The following is a 22,431-nucleotide window of genomic DNA, read 5'->3' on the forward strand; positions in this document are numbered from 1 at the left end:
GGTGGGGCAGGTCTGAGAGAAGCTATGTGGTAGAGGGTAGTTAGAATACATTGTACTCATGTATGCAATTGTCAGATTAGAAAATTAATTTTTAAGAAAAGGTGTAGTCACAAATGTTAATAATCTGAGTACCCAGGATGTGAAGAAAGGAGGATCAGAAGTTCAAGATTATCTTCAGCTAATTCAGGGACAGCCTGAGCTACATGAAACTGTCACAAGGAAGTAAAAAAGCAGGGTAAGGCAGTGAAGAAACTGGCTGTACAAGTTAGCTCAAGTGACAATTCTTTTTTTTTTTTTAAGTAGAGGGCTAGAGGAATAGATCAGTGGTTGAATGCTTGCCTAGCATGCACATGTGCAGTCTACCTATGAATTACCTACCTGTGAGCAGAGGGAGTGATGCCTACCTAGCCTCACTCCCTCTGAACAGTGACAGCATCAACTCAGAGAGGGACCCAGATAATTTTATCCAAATTGCACATGTGATCAACATGCATCACATTCATCACAAGTCAAGGAAAATGCAAAAAAAAAAAAAAAAAAAGGAAGAAAAGGGAGACGAGGGAATGGGAGATAGCTCACTCAATAAAGTTTCTGCTGCACAAACCTGACAAAGTCGGTTCAGATCCCCTGACACTCCTATAAAAACTGAGTGTAGTATAATGCCAGCTGTCTGTAACCAGAGAGCAAGTGGGCCCTAGAGCTCTCTGACCATCCAGTCTAGCCAATTGGTAAGCAAGAGGTTCAGTGGCTCAAAACATAAGACAGAGAGCAATGCAAGAAGACATCTGACTTCTATACACACATGTACAAATGTGTATACATGGGAAAAGAAAGGAAAGGAGAGAAAGAAGGGAGGAAGGGGATGGGAGAGAAAGCAGTGCATCCCAGGAACCTTTTCTTAGACAGTATTCTTCACACTTTGTGGTTGTGTTAGAATGTGAGTTCAGACTCAGCAGGTAAGGGGTGGGACCCTAGAGTCTGTACTTTCAAGGTGGGCCAGGGCTGCTGACACTGCTGGTTCCCAGCCCACACCTTGAACAGGGCAGTTGTCAAACACTGTGGTAGAGGATAGGATATAGGCTAATCAGAGCTGAGCCTGGGAATGAGATTGAGATGTAGATGGTCATGTGCACATACTTTCTGTATGCTATTTTTTTTTCCTCTTAGGAAAGCTGCAAAGAAATAGATTAGTTCGGAGACAAAATAGAAATCAAACTGAGATCTGTCATAATGCTAAAACTGTGCTCCCTTAATTGTTTCCAAGTTAAGAAACCACAATAGTGAAGTTCTATTGGTCAGAGGGTGGGAGGGAGGCTGAGGGATTAATTCAGAGTCAATTTCTGCAGTCTTTTCACTTTCTCCACCTTCTCCATCCTTCCCCGAATCCTCCAGGGTTCTTACTGTTTGAAACTGCCATCTGCTTGGCCATCTGCTTCATCCTGCTCTTTAAAAATCAGGCTTTTTTCTTTTTAAAGTTTAAGGCTTCATTGTTTGCACAGTTAAAGCAAAGTATCCTTTTTCTAATTCTAAAATTGGAGGGATGATTGCGAAAGAAAGTCATTTATCTAGGATTTAACCAAACTCTCTAGAGCTTATTTTTAATATTTTACATTTCGTTGTGGATGTGTGTCTGTGTGTGTGTGTGTGTTGGGGGAGCGGGGGAGTCACAGGACAACTTTCCAGAGTCTGTTCTTTTCTCATTCCACCATGTGGGCAATCAGGACTGATAGCATTAGCCTTTAGCTCCCACTCCAACTCTTGCCACTGTCTCACCAGCCCACATATTCAAGAGTTTTATTAGTGTTTGCCCACCTAGAAAGTACCAGCATATCTCTGTTTCGCCATCCAAATTCTTTGTCACATGGGATTTAATAAGAACTGTGACATAAGTGCTAAATGAACACGGTTGCTATAGGTACATTTAAGAATATTGGGAAATAGCTGCCTCTAGTCCAGCAGATGGAACTCAAGTCACAGTTATGAAGTACTTTAAAACAGTTGATATCCTCAAAGTTCTGGATTTTTTTTTTTTTTAGTCAGTGTTTTGAATAGCTCAGACTGGCCTCAAGTTTACTATTGTAGTCATGGATGACTTTGAACTTCTGATTCTTCTGCCTCCACCTCCTGAGTGCTTGGACAATAGGCATATACCACCCTGCCTGGTTTATATGGTACTGTGGGTCTAACCCATAACACTGCTTGCTAGATAAACACCCTACCAACTAACTGAGTCACATCTCCAGCCCCATGGTTCCTGATTGTTATCCATTGACAATCAACATGATCTATCTAAACGGGTAAAATAGTAGAATCTTGCATTTTTATTAAGGTTTTAAAAATCATTTTTATTAGGTTTACTGAACTTTACAGTTATCAACAAACTGTTCAGAATGCTAATTAAAGTATTATCAGTTAATAGACAGTATTTCCAAGGCCAAAATTAATACTTAAAAGTGATTATAGTTATATACAGTAGCACTTCATTCATAAAGTGAGACTTGATGACTATTCCCAAGGCCAAGGCCAAAATTAATAAAGTGGTTATAGTTCTATAGGTCAGCACCATTCATTCACAAGTTGAGACATGCTGGCTGCCTCTTTGCTTCTGACTTTAGTGTACTCCAGCCACTCTTCCTCCAAGAAGGCCATGTACACTTCTGCCTCAGGGACACGGTCTTGGCTTTCCTCTCATCATGACTGAATGTTCTTGCTACAGACATCCACATGCCACACTCCCTTACTACCTTTCAGACATTTTGTTCAAATGTCACCATATTCTCCCTCTTTTCCTTCCCCACAACAATATTTTTATTACGGTCCATATTATCTTTAAACAACCTCAGAGAGTAGCTAAGCAGGACTGTGTTTTCTGAGTCTGCTAGTTACAGTATGGCGATTTGATGTAATTTTTTTAATTTTTAAATTTTTTTACAATTAATTCATTTTATATCCTGATTGTAGCCCACACTCTCATCTCTTCCTGGTCTCCCCTCCCTCCCACTTCCCCCCTAGCCTCTTCCCCTAGGTGACTGAAAGGGGAAATCCTCCCCTGCCATCTGACCCTAGCTTATCAAGTCTCATCGGAACTTCCTGGATCCTCTTCCTCTGTGGCCTAGCAAGGCTGCTCTGTCAGGGAAAGTGATCAAAGGACAGGCAACTGAGTTCATGGTAGAGATAATCCCTGCTCCCCTTACACAGGTACCCACATGGAGACTGAGCTACATATGGGCTACATCTGAGCAGGTGGCCTAGGATCTTCTTCATGCATGGTCCTTGGTTGATGCATCAGTCTCTGCAAAGCGCCCTGGGCTCAGAGTTTTTTAACTTTAGTTGATCTCCTTGTGGAGCGCTTGTCTCCTCTGGGTCCTTCTATCATACCCCCCTTCTTCCATAAGACTCACTGTGCTCTGCCCAAAGTTTGGCTGTCAGTCTCAGTATCTGCTTTGATCCTCTATTGAATGGAGCCTTTTAGAGGATCTCTATGGTAGGGTCCCATCCTCTTTGTTCTCTCCCAGTCCTTCTGATGTCTTCTGATGGCTATCCAGTTTGTTATTATGGATAAGATTTAAGCATCCTCCCTATGGTCCTCCTTAGTGTTTAGCTTCTTTAGGTATGTAGATTTTAGTATGGTTATCCTATATTATATGGATAATATCTGCTTATAAGTGAGTATATACCATTAGTGTCTTTCTGGTTGTGGGTTATGTCACTCAGGATGAATTTTTTATTATAAATTGGTGAGATGGGCCTGTGGCTTCAGCTCTGAGATAAAGGACTTTCCTTTCAAGCTTGAGGACCAGGCTCAATCCTCAGCACCAAAAATAATAACAATGATGTCATCTACTTTGGACTTAAACTTCATCTCATGGGGTGGGTCAAGAGAAAGGAGCTATCTCAGCACTTTAGGCTTGACCACAGCTTTCAAGAACTATTCTGGGCCATTGGTCACCTTCCAAATCATTAACTTCAAAACCTGCCAATCATAGCAGCCTTCCAGTGTACGGCAATACTAAGAGTGTTTTATTCCATGCTACCAAGCCAACAATGATAGGAGCCTACATGACAGACAGGTTCTATAATCTTCCACAAAAACTCTCTAGAGCCTAGCTTCTGTATCCCTCCTGGGTTTGATGCTGTGGAGTTTTCTTTAAACCATTCTCAGCTTCATTTTCCGTGAGAAGGAGACAGCTCTGACTACAGAACAGCATGAAAATGAGGAAAGTGCTATTTACTGCATCCACTAGTCTTGCTGACCAATGAACTTCCAGGACTTGTCTTCACCTTCTACCCCTCCAGAGGAACATTGCTACTATTGCACACAGATTTTATGTGGGTTCAGGAGATTTGAACTCATGTCCTCAGGCTTATGTGCCAAATACTTTACCCACTAAGCAATCTTCCCAGCCGGTGAATATTGTGGTGTGTAGATTATACCTTTTTTTTTTTTAAGGTAAAATTGGCATTTTTTTGCTCTGCACCAAATTCATGGCACATGCATCATGAAAACTCATTTATCTGGCAATGTGGTATGTTTTCTTCATACCCCACTCTTTTTTTTTTTCAATGCAGTTTATTCAGGAACCTTGAACAATCATCTGACCCTGGGGAAAGCCAGCCCACAGCTTAAATAGCCTCTGGGTAGCCAACCCCAGCATGCCACGTGGGCAATGCAGATAGGTCCATATACATGGAAGCAAGCCAGATCCTCAGCCTTAGCCAAATGTGGAGTTGTTCATGACAGAGAGCACTCACCATCGGGAAGGTGGAAGGCGGAAACCAGCTCCATCTTTAAGGCGCTGCATTACGCAGCTCTTTACAGTTCCCCCTTTTTGTTTTAGACGCATCAGGCAAGAGTAGAGGTCTGATCTCTGATATTAGAAATAAATTGGGACTTTGTACTGATGTTCATTTAGGTGTCATCCACCCAAAGAGCATCAGACCTGTCCGATACCTTTTTCTCAGACATACCCCACTCTTTAAGGAAGATCAGGGTTCCGTTTATTCACTTCTCAGTGTTCACATGGCATCTGAAGGTCAGAAATGAGGACACTGTGTCTTTCTCCAATTCTGTGGCCATATCTTTACCCTTCTTTGGTTCCCACAGTCTTCTGCTAGGCAGACAGGATGCAAGGTAATACTGTTAATATAAGCAAAATTGAAAAAGAAGAAGAAAAAAAGGAAATTTAATGCAGATAGAGGTTGCTGACATCCAAAATAAAATGAATTCTTGAGAATAACACAGGCCAGTAAATCTTTACAACCCCTCAGGTTGGGAATTTCTTTGTAGCATCCATCTTCACTCTTCCAGAAGGTTGCCAAAAGTGCAGGTAGGAGAGTGCTCCACTGTGTTTTCCCATTGATTTGTATTTTCCCCTGTTAGATTTACAACTTTCCATGGGATTGTTTAATAAATCCTTGTGGAGATATGCTTTGGTGCACGGTACATTACACCAGTCTGCAGACTGTATTTATGAGCTCAGTGTTCGCTGTCACAAAGGGGACTTCAGAGGGAATTTTGGATCACTAGCCTCAATTAGTTGTTTGTTAGTACCCAGACAATTATTTAGAGTGAGTTAATTTGTGAGTTGTATGAAAATACAACTTTCTCAGGGAACAAAGGCTATTTAAATGTAGGTGGGCAGTACATAAAACAACATCTGAAGCCAGGCATGGTAATGCACACCTGTAATCCCAGACAGCAGGATCAGGAGTTCAGGGTCATCCTTGGCTATATAGTGAGTTTTAAGCTAGCCTGGGACACAGAAGAAGTTTTCTGTGAAATAAAATAAGAGCTGGAAAGATGGCTCAGTGATTAAGAGCACTCACTGCTCTTCAAGAGGACCAGAGTTCAATTCCTAGCACCTACGTGGTAGCTTACAATGGTCTGTACCTCTGACTCCAGATGACCTGACACCCTCAAACAGATATACCTACAGACAAAACACTAATGCCCATAGAAAAGATTAAAGATTATTTAAAAATATATTACCTTGTGAAAATAAAGTAAATCATATAAAAACCTGTGGGAAGCCGCCAAAGTTCTTTCTCAAGCTGTGGACAGCTGATTGCTTGGCAAGCTGCTGTGTTTTACAGTATTCAGAAAAAAAAAAAAAGTTTTGCCCTGACCTTTACCTTAAAACAGAAATAAGCAGAAGGTTTTACCAAGTTTCTTTAATTTGTCTGCGAGACTTTGGACCATGTCTTCCATACAAGAATGTGGTCTTAGAAAACAAGTTTGGCTGTTCTATGAACCCTGTATTTGTACTGATGTGAACTGTTTGCTTTGTCTTTAAAATGTATGTGTTGAATAAACAGATTCCAGCATTGACTGAACACCCTCCAAAAAAATATCCTAAGTTTTCTGTCTCTTTCTTTTAACCGTAATTTCCTAATCTCCACTCTCTCCACCATGTCCCAAATTACCTATGGCTGGCTCCATCAAAAATCATTGGAGAAAATGTCTAGTACAGTTCTTTTTAAAATATATATTTTGCCTGTTACATATTGCAGCATTTTATTGAAACTGAACACAAAGTCATGGTAAGGTAGACAAACTGCAGAACTTTTTAAAACTTTATATTGGCAACATTCCCACCACACTCACTTTCTTCCCTAATCTTTGTGACTTTGAAGTTTAATAATAAAAAAAAAAGTAATGTCTACTTTTCTTAAATCTGTGTGGCTGTGTGAATTGCTGTGGCCAAGAAAATATGACAGTAGGGACTTACTTCCATCACCTCCCTTGGAGCCTTGCTGAAATATGAACAAGTCCAGAAGAATCTGCCAAGTGATGAAAACCAAATGCCTGGGCTATTTGCATCACCTCAGCCAATAATCAGCTAACTGACCAGCATGTGAAGGAATCTGTTTTAGATCAACCTGCCTTCGAGGCTAAATCCACACATGAGCTAGCCATGATGAGCCAAGGCTAACCTCGTGTTAACAGAATTCTTCAGGTAACTATAAACTATAGGTCAATCAATAGTAAGTTCATATTGTTTTTAAGCCAATGAATTTTGGAGTGATTACTTAATCATCAGTAGCTAACTTCATATTGTGCCTTTGTACTGCTTATATTTTATACCTTGTCTATGGTACAGCTCAGATTCCACTACCTTGGTCAAATGGTTGCTTGGTCAAGAATCTATTAGCTATTGTAGGAACATGTGCTAGCTATGGTATTGCTCTAATAACAAGGCAGAAAATGAATACAGGCAGAATTACACCTTGGGATTTGATAGTTAATGTGAAACCTTGTGGGGAGAGGTATTACATGATTTGTTAAAATTAATTTTCAGAAAACTATATGCTAGCTCTCTCATCACTATGACAGAATGAATGATGTAAAGAACATAAAAGGAGGAAGGAAATTTTAACTCAAGATTTCACAGGATTTGATCCATCCTGGCACAGAGGGTGTGGCAGAGTAGAGCATATCAAACTATAGTGGCAGGAGCCTTTAGCAGAGGCTGTTCAACTCACTGTAGATTAGTAGTGGAGGGAAGAGACCAGGAAGCTGACAACAACCTTAGAAGGAAGGTCCCTAGAGACCTGCTTCCTCCAGCTAGGTCCTGCTACCTCTCAAACTAACTATGGGTCAAGCAGTGAATACAAAAGCCTTTGGGGGGACCTTTCCTACTCAGATGGTAATAGCCAGGAAAGGGAACAGAAAATATATTTGCACCATCAGATGGGTTATTACTATTCTGTAATATTTGTTTCCACACACTATTTGAAGTAGAAAGAAAAACTTTTGTGTTGAGCTAACATTCTCTTTCATCCCTATTCCATCCCCTACCCTTCTCCCAGAGTAAATATTAGCCTGTGGTATTGTTAGCTCAGATTGTACATGTGGAACATATTACTTTAACTCATTATCATACTTTTGACATAATGTAGCTGAGCTCTTCTACAGACATTCATCTGGATGTATACACATGTGTAATACACACACAAATACATGAGTACACATATATGCATTTAATTATGCTGGTGACTGTAATGTAGTCTATCATGGGTACAATACCCTGTACTAATTCTTTTACCTTTCTCTTTCCATAATTCAAATGTATTGAACATCATTTTTATAGAGTCCTTTCTATTCATATGTCAGTCTTTTTCAGGCCACACACTCAGAAACTGGAATGGTTAAATAACTTTTGCACTTTCGAGAGTTTCTTCATCAAAGGCCAGGCTTTCGGAATTCCTCAATATTACATTTTTGTTTTTTATCGTGAATTACAAAACACCCATTGTAGATGAACAAATAAAGTTTTCAAATTCTTTAAAAAAAGATTTTTTTTCTCTCTTTGCAGTAGACTGAGACATTACAGAAAACCACAACCAATTAATATTTAAAGTTGTGGAGCACAATCCCAGTGACACACCTACAACAGAATTCTTGTACCATAGGCTCAGAAATAATTGCTTAAAAAAGAAAACAGGACTGGCTGCATTGTCCTCCTCTGTGACCTCCCCTATCAGTGGACTTGGCCACAGAGGAAGACAATGCAGCCATTCATTATTACATTTAAAGCTGATGGTGAAGCATATTTATAAGACAGGAAGCTAATAGGAAAATAATTAGATAAAAACTTGACATTTCTTTGAAACATTCCCTATGTTTCTTCATCTTTTCTATCTTACTCATAATGTTTTATAAACAGTGTGCTTAGTTGGTGGTCATACAGAAATTAGAAGTTAACAACAACAAAACCTGAAATAATAGTAACTTTATAGTGGTAACAGGAAGATTAATAGCAACAATCTAGCCAGTCCTGGTGATGCATGCCTTTAATCCCAGCACTTGGGAGGCAGAGGCAGGAGGATCTTTGTGAATTTGAAGCCTGCCTGGTCTACAAAGTGAGTCCAGGACAGCCAAGGCAACACAGAGAACTCCTGTCACAAAAACAGCAACAATAAAAATAAACCAAACAACCATCAACAACAGAAAAAAGAGCAATGATCTGCTACTTTGCTCACCAACTTTTTCTCAGAGCAATTATTTATTTATTTTAAAAAAGGAATTGACTGGTCATCTAAGGAATACTACCAATAATGTGCCGAGTAGAGAAAACACTATGTTGGATCATTTCTGAGGGTGGTCTTAGACTTGCTATTTAGTGAGGCAAAGTAGTTCTTGATTCCTGAGAGGAAAAGTCAAACTTGAAAACCTTTGCTTTAGGGCCTGGAAAGGTAGCTCTATAGTTAAGAGCACTAGTTGCTCCTGCAGAGGACCCACTTTTAATTCCTAGCAGCTACATGGTGGGGCTCACAACCATCTGTAACTCTAGTTCCATTGGCTCTTGAAGCCCTCTTCTGTCCTCTGCAGATACCAGATACATGCAGGTTTAACACTCATACACATAAAATAAAATAATAATCTTAAAAATAACAACAGCAAGAAGCTGTATATTTACTGTGTCAAGATACTATATGGAAACATACCATGGTATACTTTGGTAAACAAAACAAATTTTCTTCTTATAAGTGAGAAAATTACTCTTATAGATTGAGCAACGAGTAGCTAAATACTCTTAGATTGTATACACCCGTTGTCAAAAGTGAATTAGTGTGCAAGAAGCTTGCGTTCATAAAAATAAAAAAGTTCTTTTCAACAAACTGTATAAATCCTCTGAATTCAGGTTGAGCACAGAAGAGCGACCATAGGAGGATGATATTAACATCACCCTTTTGCTTTTAATTTATAACTACAGCTAAGAACTACCTTCAGCTTTTGCATTTATGTCAGGTTACTTTATAGATCCTTTTGGTTTTAAATTCTTTTACTATCTCTTCTGGTTTGCAGAATACTCCAGCATGTATTTTGCACAGAAAAAGAAAATTAAGCTATTGAAAAACTACACATTGTCATTGAAACTCCCTAAGGACAGAAAGAGATGGGAAGGTGGAGAAGGTGGTAACAGAAGGAAGTGGAGAGGTATAGTGGAATATGTTCTCAAAATCGAAAAAGAAATAAAATTAACAACAACAAAAAGCCAAGACCTGGCATTAGGGTGCAAGCCTTTAATTCCAGCACTCAGGATTTAGGAACAAGTGCATCTCTGTGGGTTCAAGGCCATTCTGGCCTAAATAATGAATTCCAGGTGATACGAAGTTACATGTTAAGACCTTAGCTCAAAAAATCCTAACAGCAGCAGCAGCAACAACAACCAGTAATAAAAAAATAAAGTTATGTTAATGAAGTGGAATCTTCTTGGCTTCTATAAATCACTCTGAAAGAAATACTTGATGGTAATTTCTTAGGTATTGTTTTTTTGGGGGGGATCAAGGCTCTAGATTTTAAACAGCTGGTATATTTTGTGCACTTGACAAGTATTTTTTAACATAAAATGCCCATGTATTTATAGGGTTGCGCACATGCACAAATGCACACACCATTGCAGGTTTGAGGAGGTCAAAGGACAACTTTCTGGCACCTATCATCTCCTTTCAGGCTTAGCAGAAGGTATCCAATTCCCTGCAGAACTATCTCACTAGGCCTCTGGAGGGGGATTTTTTAATTTTTAATTTTCCTCAACTATCTTCTTTTTAAAAATATAAATTTTTATATTAATTACAGTTTATTCACTTTGTACCCCAGCTGTAGTCCCCTCCCTCATTCCCTTCCAATCCCACCCATCCTTCCTCATCTCCTCCCATGCCCCTCTCCAAGTCCACTGATAGGGGAGGTCCTCCTCCCCTTCCATCTGACTCTAGCCTATCAGTTCTCATCAGGGCTGGCTGCATTCCCCTGTGGCCTAGTAAGGCTGTTCCCCAATCAGGAGGAGATGATAAAAAAGCTAGCCACTGAGTTCATGTCAGAGACTGTCCCTGTCCCCCTTACTAGTTAGCCCACTTGGATACTGAGCTGCCATGGGCTGCATCTGAACAGGGGTTCTAGATTATCTCCATGCATGGTCCTTGGTTGGAGTATCAGTCTAAGAAAAGACCCATGTGCCCAGATTTCTTGGCTCAATTGCTCTCTGTAGAGTTCCTGTCTGGAAGGTGATTTTATAAAGAGTGTTCAGATGTTAATCTTATCTCAATGATGGTCAAAGAGCTCACTAGCCACAGCTTTCTGCAGTGCTATATCTATATCTGAGAACATCACTCTTAGAGCTTTTTAGTTTTTAGCCTAGCCTTTAATAGCCAAGCCACTTCAGTAGCCCAGAAAATAATTCTTCAAAGCCTATTTACTCTTTGTAGGCTGCTGGTCTCAGATTTCAGTTATGATCCTCCAGCAGAAGGATCATAGAGAGGGAAGGCAGGACAGGAGGAGGGGACTCATTGTGATAGGCTTACTTTCAGCCAGCTGTCTCTAGCAATTGCAATTGACAACTTTTAACACTTCAGGATGTATCTCCCTAATGGTCACAAAAAAAGAAGCAATAACTAAGTACTCCTCTTCTAGTGTGACCCTTGGATGTGATTCTCTTTCCTCAATCCCTTGTCCAGCAGCTGATCCACAATGCCTTCGAGTATTCAAAGAACTGTATGGAAAGCTGAATTGCATTCTGCACACGTTTTCATTCAGCCCCCTTTCATAAACTCATATTGTTCATTAACTACTCTTTGTCTTTACTGATTTGAACAATTCACTCAGGAACGCCTCTTTTGAAATACTAGTTCCACACAGGTTGTGCCAGAATCATTCAGCACACGTGACCTCTAGAAATTCTATTTCTCTTTAAGCTTTCTAGAATGAATTGCAAAACTTTTCATGTTCTTATTTCCAAACTTCTGAATGGCTGGCATAGGATCATTGAGAACCTAAAAATGTGAACCAGACTGACTTCGAAATCCAGAACCTCAGTGCTTTTTGATATTTTATGATTTTTCCTCGAAGATTATGAGATTTCTCATAATGGGAGTATAGGTGAGGTGCTTGTGCCATCACCACCAGCCTTTTGTTATATCTTTTTTCTCCCAAGAAATATAATCTAGGGTTTATAAATAATGCTACAGTTTTCTATTTTCTAACATTTATTTATTTTTTTTTCAATGCAGTTTATTCAGGAACATTGAACAATCCTTGGACCCCGGGGAGAGCCAGCCCACAGCTTAAATAGCCTCTGGGTAGCCAACCCAGGCGTGCCACGGGGGCAATGCAGATAGGTCCACATACATGGAAGCAAGCCAGATCCTCGGCCTTAGCCAAATGTGGAGTTGTTCGTGACAGAGAGCACTCACCATCGGGAAGGTGGAAGGCGGAAACCAGCTCCATCTTTAAGGCATAGCATTCCGCATCTCTCTACAGTTCCCCCTTTTTGTTTTAGACGCATCAGGCAAGAGTAGAGGTCCCCAAGCATGGTTGGATACCATAAAAAGCTAAAATGATACGCTCAGGATGTGAGGCTAAGCACTGCACTCAGGGTCAGCCGCTTTGGACCCAGAGAAGAGCATGTCTGATTGCATGCGGGTTGATGCCCCAGGTCCCGCCTCTGAGAAAAAGGTATCGGACGGGTCTGATGCTCTTTAGGTGGATGACACCTAAATGAACATCTGTACAAAGTCCCAATTTATTTCTAACATTTATTTTTATGCTTTAATTATTTCCTTCATCCTATTGAGTCTTACACATTTTTCTAAAGATGCAAAGATAATTATTATTCTTTTAACTAACCATTCTCCCTTTCTCTTAAAATAATAGGCAACTAGAATTTCAATTAAAAAAATAAAGGCAGACATATCAAAGCACTATTAAAAAGAGCAGTAAAAGTCATCCATTATCCAGTTGCTATAGCTAGTCACCAGAATCTGACATTTTTCCTTATAGTCTCCTATTTTAAAAGCAAATTACAGTTAATTGGACGATTCATAGGGAGTCTTGTGGAAAAGTAGGAGGGAAAAGAAAATAATCAGGAGATGACAAGAGCTCCACAAGAAGACCAACAAGACACAACTAACCAATGCCCAGAGGGGCTTACACAGACTAAAGCATCAACCAAAGACCATGTATGAAATAGACCTAGACACCACCTTCCCTAAAAAATGTACCAATGGGCAGTTTGGCCTTGCTGGGAATCCTCAAGTAAGGGAAGTAGGGACTGCATTGGGCATGGACTTACTTGATCACTGCCCCGGCAAAGTTGCCTTGCCAGAACACAGAGGAAGAGGACACATTCAGTTCCTATGTAACTTGATGAGTTGGGGTAGACAGGAAGGGGTGCTCCCCTTTTCTAAGGAATAGGGAAGTCGTAAGGAGGAGGATGGGACTGGGAGGCCTGGTAGGATGAGGCTCCAACCAGGATGTAAAATGAATAGTAAATAAATAAATTTAATAAATGTATATAAAATAGATAAAATTATTTTTACTTACTGTAAAAGATATTATACAAAATTCACTAGCTTAATTATTTCCATTTTTAATTTTTAGATTTGTTTATTTATTTTACTTTATATGTATGAATGTTTTGCCTTCATGCTGGTTAGATTCATTGTGAGGCCCCATGTGGGTGATGAGAATCCCAGGTCTTCTGCAAGAAAAATAAGTGCCTTTTATCACTGAGCACTTGTTTTGTTTGTTTGTTGTTTTGTCTTACAAGATAGAGTCTCGAGTATCCTACACTGACATTTGACTTCTGATCCTCTTGACTCGCCCTCCTAGGTGAATTATGGGCCTGTATCATCATGCCTGGCTTCCCATTAAGTTTTTTTTTTTTTTTTTTTTAATTATTACTGTGTGTAGATGGGGGCTGGTAGGAGTACAAACCTTCACCTTCACACATGTGAAGGACGCATGAGGACAACTTTGCAATGGCAATGGGTCTCTGCTTCCACCATTTGTGAGTTCCAGGAATCAAATTGAATTTATCAGGCTTGCTTCTCTGCAAATGTCTTTACCCAGAAAGCCATCAAAGTGCCTTCTCCATTTAGCACTTTCACATGTATACTTAAATATGTGCAGCAAATTGTTAGGATATTTTATTTTGGAACATCTGAAAGTTTGTCCATAGAAACAGAACCTTTTTTGTTTTCTATTCCTCCCAGCATTTGGCAACCACTATTGCCTGTAATCTCCACCAATGTGACTATTCTACAGACCTCACATACATAGAATCATACAGTGTTTATCTTTTTGTGTCTCAGTTATTTCTCTTAGTACAATGTCCTTAGTAGTCATATATGCTATAGCATTTGTCAGAATTTCCTTCCCCTTTAAAGGTTGAGTAATACTCCATGCATGGCCATTTTGTTTTCCATTCACTTGCCAGTTGATATTTAGTTTGCTTCTGCTTCTTTGGTATTATTATTATGAGACACACTGCAATGAACACTTTTATATACAAATATCTTTTGAGTGCCTTTTGGCTAAGTAGTAGTAGTAGATTAGCCTCTGTTGTTGTTGTTTCCTCAGAGCCATTTCCTGGTTCATTTACTGTGTAATAAGACAAGTTGAGTGGAGGGAAAGATGTTTTTATCAAAGAAGTGATAAAAACCCCAACCTAGCATTTAGTTTATATTATCCATCTTATCGTTGTTGCCAAATGACTTGGCCCTTTCTGAGATGATTCTTTACATTTACAGCTTTCATCCAGTGGCTCACACTACCATCCAAACATGGTGATGTTTCTTGCTTTTATGTTATAAAGATGATAAAGTTGTGTTTTCCTGGGATTACTTTTAAATACCTTTTTGAAAGTTAGGCAATATTAAATGAAACATAAAAACCTTATGGTAAATTCTTTTATGGCTACGCAGTAAAAAAAAAAAAAAAAAAAAAAAAAAAAAAAACCCAAAAAACTTAGTGATTTAAAATAGCAGTGATTGATTCTCTTCACTCTGTCAGTTGTACAGACTGAGCTAGGAAGTTCTACATATGGGACTCAGGCCTTGGATGGTCCTATGGTTGTATCTTAGCTGGGAGCTCATGTGGAAATGGGACTTTAAGAAGACTCGCATCAGGCTTGGAGTGTCCAGGCCTAGTGAGACTCCTCTCTACCTAGAGATAACAACCTTTCCACAGGGTGAGTTGAGGCTCTAAGACAGATGTTCTCAACCTGTGGGTCGCAACCCCTTTGGGGGTTCTGCCATATATCCTATATATCAGATATTTACATTATAATTCATGACAGCAGCTGAATTACAGTTATGAAGTAGAAACAAAATCATTTTATGGTTGGAGGCCATCACAACATGAGGAGCTGTATTAAAGGGTCATAGTATTAGGAAGGTTGGGAATTATTATTCTAAGAGAAAGAATAAACGGCATAGGGCCATCCTAGATTCAATAGACTACCAAAATGTAATCTAATTCACAAACACAAAGCAATAGATACTGAAATTTCACATATCTTCATTGACTTGTGCCACAGTGATAGGATAAATTATAAAATGTCTACTGTGTTAGGAATTGTCTTTTGTAAAAAGCCTGGTAGTAAGTATTCTGGGCCCCATGAGCCATGCAATCCCTGCCCCAACTAGTCAACCTCTGCCGAAGTATGAGAACAGAGGTGAACAGTAGGTAAGCAAATGGATACAATAATGAAGCTTCACTGGAGCTGGAGTTCAGGTGGCACAGTCCTTACCCAGCACTCTCCAAGCTCTAGGTTCCATCACCAGGACTGAATAAAGGATGCATGCTAGCTCAAACTTGTCATCCATACACCTGGGAAGTGGAGACAAGAGGATCAAAAGTTCAAGGTCATCCTCATTTACATAGTATGTTCATAGACAGTCTGAACTATATGAGATGCTGTCTCAAAACTATAAACAAATAAAACTTTATTTACGACAGCAGGTGTCAGGCAACGTTTGTCCTGTGAGTTGTGTTTTGCTGACACCTGGTCTAGAAAAAGAGTAATTTTATTACATTCTAAGTGGATTGAAAATTTATTATGTAGGACAGAGATTTCAGATTCTAATAATACTACCACAAGCTATCCAAAACCAAGATTAAGGCAATACTGAACATATAATGACCTTGGGTTTTATTATTTTTGTATCATCATCATGCCATACTAACAACATGAGGCAACCAGTATTCTATCTGCCTTTTTGTTTGAGTACCATTGCCTTTTCGAATCTATAAAATCACTTAATGTCCAGGGAGAAACAATAGTTAATAATGTGAAATCCTACTTGGGAAGCAAAGGCAGAGAGTGGGATGGTAGCTATTTACAAAATGCATTTACTAGATTTATGTTCCCCTGACTCCAAATATTTGCTTTCCTGGGTTCTAAATAATGAATTAAAGGGAAATACACAATTTCAAACCCTTCTTGACCACTTTTTGGTAGTTATTGATTTGTTTGACCTTTGTACCTTTTTGAACACTTAATATCTCATATTTCATTCCTGAAACCTTAGCACTGTATGAGATCATTTTTCCCTTGCAAATGAGACACCAGAATAGAAATTCTCTTTCATTTTGCTGCTTCACTCTTCTTAGGTGTTAAATGACAGGCACTAACACTATGTAGGAACTAAGGAACTAAAGGGAAAACGTTGCCTTTGGTGGCAATGTCATTTAATTTCAGCCTGCTGCTTGGGCCAGGGTGTCACCTCCAGCCTACAGATAGAGGGACTTTAGACCTGAGGCCCTTGTCTCTTTTTGAGCAGAAAAAGAGAGCACAGCTTTTACAAAGTGTTTGTTACACATATGTGAAGAAATTTGGTTCTCTTCACTTGTAGATCCTGGTCCACAAAGCTCATGCTGGATTAAAATACCACTGGGCATTCAGGACCTCGAGCAAACAACTGTGAACTGAAGATAGGAAATTTCTGCTTCATTCAAAAGTAATGGTTACCTAGGCTCCTCCTCCCGCCTAACAAATGGGCCTTAAAGTCTCTTCAGGAACTGGCTTAAAACGAAAAGAAAAAAATAGAATTCAAGTTTATTGGCTGTTAAAAGTGTGTTTTGAGATTGAACTGTCTATGTGCTACATCTGAGCAGGGGTTCTAGGTCCTCTCCATGCATGGTCCTCGGTTGGAGTATGAGTCTCTGCAAAAACACATGGACCCAGGTTTTTTGGCTTTGTTGGTCTCCTTGTGTAACTGGTGTCCCCTCCAGCTCTTTCTATCTCCATGATCTTTCATAAGATTCTCTGAACTCTGCCCAAACTTTGGCTATGAGTCTGAGCATTTGCTTCGATACCCTGGTGGGTAGATTCTTTCAGAGGTCCTCCTTGGTAAGTTTTTGCCCTGTTCTCTGTCTTCTCCTACTTCCAGTGTCTATCCTGTTTGCCCTTCTGAATAAGGATTAAGCATCTTCCCTAGGGTTCTCTTTGTTATTTAGCTTCTTTAGGATTCTAGATTTCAGTCTCAATGTGCATTCCCTAGTAAGGAGAACAGTGGTTGTCTCTGACATGAACTCAGTGGCTGGCTTTTTGATCACCTCCCCCTTGGGGGAACAGCCTTACCAGGCCACAGAGGAAGACAATGCAGCCAGTCCTGATGAGACCTGATAGACTAAGGTCAGATAGTAGGGGAGGAGGAGTACCTCCCTTATCAGTGACTAGGGAAGGGGAAGAGTGGGAGACTAGGGAGGAAGGGTGGGACTAGGAGGAAATGAAGGAGGGGACTACAGCTGGGAAACAAAATGAACAAATTGTAATAAATAATAAATAAAAAGAAAAAAAGAAAGTGTGTTTTTCGCTCTCCTTATATCCTTTGAAATAAGTGATTCTTTAGTACTTAAATTTTATGAAAACAGAACATGCCATTTGAAGGTTGGCTCAACCTCTTCAACCTGCCTGGGACCAGCCTTCCAAAACTCAGAGCAGAGGTTAGTTCCTTTGAAAACACCATTTTAATTAATTACACTTTATTTACTTTGTATCCCCCCGCCCAAACCCACTGTTCCTCCCCCTTCTCCATGCATGCCCCTCCCCAAGTCCATTGATAAAGGAGGTCTTCTTTTCCTTCCTTCTGATCCTAGTCTATCAAATCTCATCAGGAGTGGCTGCATTGTCTTCCTCTGTGGCCTGGTAAGGCTGCTCCTCCATCAGGGGGAGGCTTTTTAGAGCAGACCAATCAGTTCATGTCAGAGACAGTCCCTGTTTCCAACTATGGAACCCATTTAGACACTGAACTGCCATGGGCTACATTTGTGCAGGAGTTCTAGGTTATCTCCATGCATGGTCCTTGGTTGGAGTATCAGTCTCAGGAAGGACCCCTGTGCTCAGATTTTTTTTTGGTTCTGTTGCTCTCCTTGTGGAGCTCCTGTCCTCTCTAGATCTTACTATTTGTTACTTCTTTCATAAGATTCCCTGCACTATGCCCAATGGTTGGCCATAAGTCTCAGCATCTTCTTTGATAATTTGCAGGGCAGAGCCTTTCAGAGGCTCTGTTCCCTGTTTTCTCCTTCTTCTAATGTCCATCCTCTTTTCCTTTCTGGATTGGGATTGAGCATTTTAGTCAGAGTCCTCCCTCTTGATTAGTTTCTTTAGGTATACAGATTTTAGTAGGTTTATCCTATATTATATGTCTATATGAGTGAGTATATACCATGTGTGTCTTTCTGCTTCTGGGATAGCTCACTCAGGATGATCTTTTCCAGTTCTTACCATTTACCTGCAATTTTCATGATTTCCTTGTTTTTTATTGCTGAGTAATATTCCATTGTGTAGATGTACCACAATTTCTGTATCCATTCCTCAGTTGAGGGGCACCTGGGTTGTTTCCAGCTTCTGGCTATTACAAGTAAAGCTGCTACAAACATGGTTGAGCAAGTGTCCTTACTGTGTACTTGAACCTCTTTTGGATATATGCCTAGGAGTGGTATAGCTGGATCTTGTGATAGTGCTATTCCCAATTTTCTGAGAATATAAACTTGTACAACCACTTTGGAAATCAGTCTGGTGCTTTCTCAAACAATTGGGAAGCACTATTCCTAGTTGTCTGAGAAAGCACCAGATTGATTTCTAAAGTGGTTGTACAAGTTTACATTCCCACCAGCAGTGGAGGAGGGTTCCCCTTTCTCCACAACCTCTCCAGAATGTGTTGTCACTTGAGTTTTTGATCTTAGCCATTCTGATGCGTGTAAGGTGAAATCTCAGGGTCCTTTCATTTGCATTTCCCTGATGACTAAGGAAGCTGAGAATTTCTTTAAGTGTTTCTCTGCCATTCAATAATCCTCAATTGAGAATTCTCTTTTTAGCTATGTACCCAATTTTTAATTGGATTACTTGATTTGTTGCTGTTTAACTTTTTGAGTTCTTTATATATATATATATATATTTATAGTACCTTGAAGAAACATCCACAACTACTTTCTGACTTTTATGTTTTATCACCAATTTTATAATATGAAGTTACCAAGGATTGCATTATTTTAAATGTTTTCCTTATTTTCATGTGCTTGTGTGTATGCTCTGTGTATGTGAATGCTAGCATATATTCTCTGATCACTCTTCCCCACCTTATTATTTCAAGACTTAAACCCATAGTTATCCAGTATAGCTAGTCTTCCATGGCAGTTTAAATGAGAATGGTTCCCACAGGCTCGTATATTTGAATACCTGAACATTAGTTGGTAGATTTGTTTGAGAAGTAGTAGGACATGCAGCCTTGTTAAAGAAGGTATGTCTTTCAGAAGACAGTTATGCTAGACTCCTGTTTGCAAGCATAGCAGAGCACCATTATTAGTGACAGGGTTTGGCTCTTTCTCAGGGGGTGGGTCTCAAACTGGGCCAGTCATAGGTTTGCCATTCCCTCAATCTCTGCCACATCTTTATTGCCATGCTTCTTGTAGGCAAGGCAAATTTTAGGTCAAAGGTTTTACAGGTGAGTTTGTGTCCCCCAACTTCCACTGGAAGTCTCATGTGGCTACCAGAGGTGACCACTTCAGGCTCCTTAACACCTGCTTCTAAGAGTCTCAGCTAGGGTCACCTCCATTGACTCATAGGAGTCTCCTCTGTCCCAGAGATGATCCCCCACCAATTTCTGTTCTCTTTCCTGGTCTTCCTGCGAACCCCACTCTCAGACCTGATCCCCCCCATTACTCTTCCCATCCTTTCTCCCACCCAGTTCTCTCCTTCCATCTACTTCAGATCTCTATTCTATTTCCTCTCTGAGTGAGATTCAAGCATTCTCCCTTGGGCCCTCCTTGGCTTCTTCTTTATAACATGGTTATCTAGTACTTTATGGCTAATATCCACTTATAAGTGAGTACATATGTGTCTTTCTTGGTCTGGGTTCTGAGAGGCTTCATCCAGGCAGATGATGGAAACAGCTGCAGAGACCCACAGCCAAACAATAGGCTGAGCTTGAGGAGTTTTGTGGAAGAGTGGGAGGAAGGATTTGGAGAGTTGGAGGGGTCAAGGACACTACAAGAAAACATGCAGAGTCAACTACTTGGGCCCATGGGGGCTCAGAGACTGAGACTCCAACCAAAGAGCATGTATGGGATGGACCTAGAGCCCCTACACATCATGTCACTCTATATTTAAAAAAATATATTTTGGTTTTGGCTGTTCCCTGAGACAAGCTCTCATGTATCCCAACCTGGATCAAACTTTGCTATATAGTCAAAGATGAACTTCAAATTCTGAACCTCCTGTCTTTACCTGGCAAGTATTAGGATTACAAGTGGACATTATCACATCAGACTCGGGGTCTTTTGATTTATTTTTTGGTAGGGGGTGGGGGTTAGGGTCTCATGTATTCCACAATAGATTTAAATTTATTATGTAGAAGAGCATGACCTTGAGCTCCTAATCCACCTTGCCTCCATTTTCTGAGTGCTGGGGTTTCAAGTGGTACCCCCATACCTAGTGTACTGAAGACTGAATGAAGGCTTTGTGTGTATTAGGCAGGCACTTTACCAAATGATCTATGGTCCCAGTCCCTCCACCATCTCTTAAAGCTTTGTGTTTTGCTGAGAACTGAATTATGATATTAATTATGCTGTCTGATACTAGCAAGCCAAGCTTGAAAAGGCAGTCACGAATGGACTGTGAGACTGAACAACCCTTTTGCTGTGGTTCCTAAAACACACAGAGTGATTTCAAAGTGCCAATAATGAGTTTGTTGAAGACTTAAAATGACAGTGATTTCATTTCGATTTGCTAGATTACTGTGTAAATTGCCTCCTCTGAAAGATCCAGGTCTTCGCAGTTAGAAAGTGAACAGCTTAAAACATGCCATTCACTTTTCAACCTGCTTGCCTTCATCAAATCATGTATGTCCTAACCTTGATCACTTCACAGTAAATATTTTTGAAAACTTATCCTTCCAGTAGACCTTCTAGATTGCCTTTTTTTATTATGAATGTCTCATTGTAAGTGATAGTCATAAGAAGAACACTTTTTTCCCTGAGGATGGTTTTCTCTCAGATTTTCTGTATTAGACAGAGGGCTAACTTTGACATCTTTCACCGTGATGTACTGCAAAATTGACTTTGCTCACAAGCCATGCACCAAGAATGATGTTTCCAAACTACATTTTCAGTGTTGAAGATTGTGTTGTGTATTTCGCTCAGATAAAGGAAAGAGCTTCTGAGTATATTTTTTGTAACCTTGGGCTCTGACATGATTTAAGACAGTGGTCTAAAGATGATATGTAGTAAGTAGTGAGAGTTGCTTTGCTTTGCTGGGGGCTTGCTAGCATCATGGCTTGGCTCCCAGTCAACTTGAGGATGTGCTTTCAAAGCCTGTTTGTTGCTCCTGATGGACTGACTTTATGATGGCCAGGTTGACAAATAACCCATGTGAGGTCCCTGTGACTGCAGCACCATTTTTCATAAGTTTCTGTTCTGTAGCCAATTTGTCAAGATGGAGTCCTCTCCAAGTTGCATTATTAAGTGATTTAACGTCAATAGTGTTATATGACTCTTTAATATGCCGAGGTCTGCAAGGTAACTGGACCTACACAGAAGGTTTGCAAGCACAGTGAGAACACATCTAGCTATTTTGCAGCCCAGGAAGAGAAGGTAGCTTTACTAATATTCCATCTCTCCGTCACACATTAACGAAGCCTCAATCCCCCTATGCTGAGAAAGAGTGACTTCTTTCACATAGCATAAGTTAGTAATGTCCTGCTTCCCTATCTTTATCAGGTAGTATAGGTCACATCAACTAGTCCACTTCCCTAAGAAACCTTGAAAAGTACAACTCTGAACTCTCTCCCCAGGAGAGCCTGAAACTTTGCTTTAGTAACTCCCACCCTCGGGCCATACCACCATGTTGTTAGTCTAATGATCTTTTGCCTGATGGACATGTGACTCAGTATGCCTTCCCAGTTTCCCCTCCTCTCCTCCCCTTCTCCTCTCCTTTCAGAAACTTAATAACACTCATTGATGGGAAAGGTGATCCTCTTCACATGGATCTAAACCCACAATGTAAAACAACCAAAGATTATGTATTCAAGTATTTTTGGAAGAAAGAGAGATGAGAGAACATGTCAACTCAATAAAAAAGATATTTCATGCTTTATAATGGAAAAAAACATGATATTTTATGCTCAAATGGAAAGTATAAAGATGTAGTA

The sequence above is a fragment of the Meriones unguiculatus genome, chromosome X (genome assembly GCF_030254825.1).
Source record: "Meriones unguiculatus strain TT.TT164.6M chromosome X, Bangor_MerUng_6.1, whole genome shotgun sequence".
Classification (NCBI taxonomy): Eukaryota; Metazoa; Chordata; class Mammalia; order Rodentia; family Muridae; genus Meriones; species Meriones unguiculatus.